The sequence below is a fragment of the Chroicocephalus ridibundus genome, chromosome 12 (genome assembly GCF_963924245.1).
Source record: "Chroicocephalus ridibundus chromosome 12, bChrRid1.1, whole genome shotgun sequence".
Lineage (NCBI taxonomy): Eukaryota > Metazoa > Chordata > Aves > Charadriiformes > Laridae > Chroicocephalus > Chroicocephalus ridibundus.
In genome coordinates this window covers 17,952,462-17,955,474 of record NC_086295.1, presented here as the reverse complement: position 1 = coordinate 17,955,474, position 3,013 = coordinate 17,952,462, and positions in this window count along the sequence as shown.

Genomic DNA, 3,013 nt, shown 5'->3' with positions numbered 1-3,013 from the left:
GAGGGCCGGGGCGGCCGTTGAGGGGCGGTGCCGAGGCCCCGCGGGCCCGCCCGAAGCCGGGAGCTTCGGCCCGGCCCCGGCCCGGCTGCGGGCGTTGGCCGGGGGCGGCAGGCGCGGGGCTCGGGACGGAGGAGACGGGCCGCCCCGGGCTGGGCTCCAGCCGGTGGAGCCCTGCGGGGTGAGCTCCCCCTCGCCCCCGGCTCCACACGGCGGGTCAGAGCCGGTGGTGGGGACGGGGGGGATGAGCCCTGGCCCCCCTGTGAGCAGGGGCGTCTTCTTTATGGGCCGAGCCTCCAGGGTGATGGATCAGAGATTCCTTAGTCCTGTCTCCAGGAGGCTGGAAGGGGTTTCCAAGGGACATGCACATACTTTGTCTCATCCGTGCGAACCTCATGAAGTCCAACCAGGCCAAGTGCAAGGTCCTGCACCTGGGTCACGGCCATTCCAGGCAGCAATACAGGTTGGGCGGAGAATGGCTTGAGAGCAGCCCTGAGGAGAAGGACTTGGGGGTGCTGGTGGATGAGAAGCTCAACGTGAGCCGGCAATGTGCGCTGACAGCCCAGAAAGCCAACCACATCCTGGGCTGCATCAAAAGAAGCATGGCCAGCAGGGCGAGGGGGGGGATTCTGCCCCTCTGCTCCACTCTGCTGAGACCCCACCTGCAGTACTGCCTCCAGCTCTGGAGCCCTCAGCTCAAGAGGGACATGGAGCTGTTGGAAGGGGGCCAGCGGAGGGCCACAAAGATGCTCCGAGGGCGGGAGCCCCTCTGCTGTGAGGACAGGCTGAGAGAGTTGGGGGGGTTCAGCCTGGAGAAGGGAAGGCTCCGGGGAGACCTTAGAGCCCCTTCCAGTCCCTGAAGGGGGCTCCAGGAGAGATGGGGAGGGACTCTGCATCAGGGACTGTAATGATAGGACAAGGGGGAACGGTTTCAAACTGAAGGAGGGTAGATTTAGATTGGATATTAGGAAGGAATTCTTGGCTGTGAGGGTGGTGAGCCCCTGGCCCAGGTTGCCCAGAGAAGCTGTGGCTGCCCCATCCCTGCAGGGGTTCAAGGCCAGGTTGGATGAAGCTTTGAGCCACTTGGTCTGGTGGGAGGTGTCCCTGCCCAGGGCAGGGGGGTGGAACTGGATGTTCTTTAAGGTCACTTCCAAATCCAACCATTCTATGATTCTATGATCACTTATTCAGGCCAACCTCTATCAGGGAAGCTCGCTTGCTGCCGTTTCACCCGTTACCACAGTGGTAAGGGAGTTCCAGCACCTCGTAGGACACCGTCATCAAGAGACACCTTGACATTGCCCCGGAGCAGCCTGGTGGGCTCTCTCTCACAGCCAGCTTGGCCTTCCAACATGGACATCTGAAGACAAGAGCTGGAGACCACAGCACAATGGGTTTTGGTCAGTGTTGGAGGTGAAGCTGGCCGGTCTCAGCCCTGGCACCGTCGGCTCTCACTGCTGCTGGCCCCCACAGCACCAACACGTGTGTTGGGGCGAGTTGAGGCTGGCTGGCAGCGCGGCCGGCACGAAGCCAGGGGTACAGGCACAGCCCAAACTGGGGCAAACCTGAGCTGTGGTTACCAACAGCTCCCATTTGGCGGAGTTTTGATTGAAATACCTACAGCAGGGGGGGCTTGGTTTGCATGGCCATTTCTGAAATCAAACAGGCTGAAACATTTCATTTTCCCCCTACACTTATTTCAGAAGTTGGCCTAAAAAACACCAATAAAATAACTGGAAGATGAAAGAAGTTGTTTCATTCTGGGCTGAGCAAAATGCTTCAGGTTTGTGTGAATTACTTCCCCCACGACGACACTGTCCCCTCCTCCTCAGCTTGGCACACACGCTTGGCTGTTCGGCTGCCAGATCTGAAAAATCCATCCTCTGCCCTGATCTGTCCTGGACATCTGTTGTTTTGGGAGATGGAGCATGTTGAGTGCTGGGCTGTTTGGCTCTGGGAAGTCACCTGAGAGGTACGTGTCCTACTTTAGCATCTTCCAAGGAGCCAAATAATGCCCCCTGCTCTTCCTTGCGTGAGCAGCTCCACTAGCCCCCTAACACGGGCAGATGTAAACCTTCCTTTGCTCTGGCAGCGGCAAGGTTTTGCTAATGCTCTCCAGCAGCCTGAGGGCATGATGGGCACTGCCAGTTATTAACTAAATAGCCACGATAATTTGGAAAGTTTGGCTTTTGCGCGCCAGTCTCAGCCTGCTCCGTTTTCAGCCATTTCTCCACCCTTCCCATCCCCAGCATTTGGAGGTCCCTTCCCCACCAAAGCAGCTCCTCCAAGGCCAGGAGCTTTGTGCATACTGCATCTTCCTCCACCCATTTGCCTGGCAGAGTATTAGCAGATATCCTTGAAATGAAACGCCTTAGGAAGCGTGGGCAAGGGACACCGCTGTCCCAGAAGGTCTCGGCAAACACTGTCCCCAGTTGTCAGATATACATGTCACTTAGCAGTGCTCAAAGGCAAAGCTTCACCTCCCGCTGCTTGGGATTTCAAGACCCAGCTTGCCCCAGACCAACCCAGCCTCTGCTACTCCTGTGTTTCTGGCAAACCAAGCCCAATCAGCTCCGCCACCTTCAGGCGACTGAATCCCAGCAACTCTGAGCACGGCCTTCGCAAGCTTGGAAATCAAGCTGGGGTAATGCAGGGGCGATGACACCGCCACGGAGGGGACAGAGGCTCCTCAGTGGTGCGCTCCCAGCACCAACAGGCACCGTTGGCTTTACGGCCACCCCAAGCACTGTTAAAGACAAGTGACATCACCAACATTCCCTTGCTGGACCAAAACCACAGGTAACAACTTTACATCATTCTGCATGCTCAGCCGTCCCCGCTGCGGAGCCACCCCGCGGCGGGCAGCAGCTTTTCCAGCTGGGGTCTGACGACTGATGTTGCCAAGACACAAGATGCCCAGCCGCACAACCACCTCTCGACACCTCTTAGCACACCTTTGCACCCACGCCGTTTTTTCCCTTTAACGCCAAAAATACCTTGAATTAAAGTTTTAATG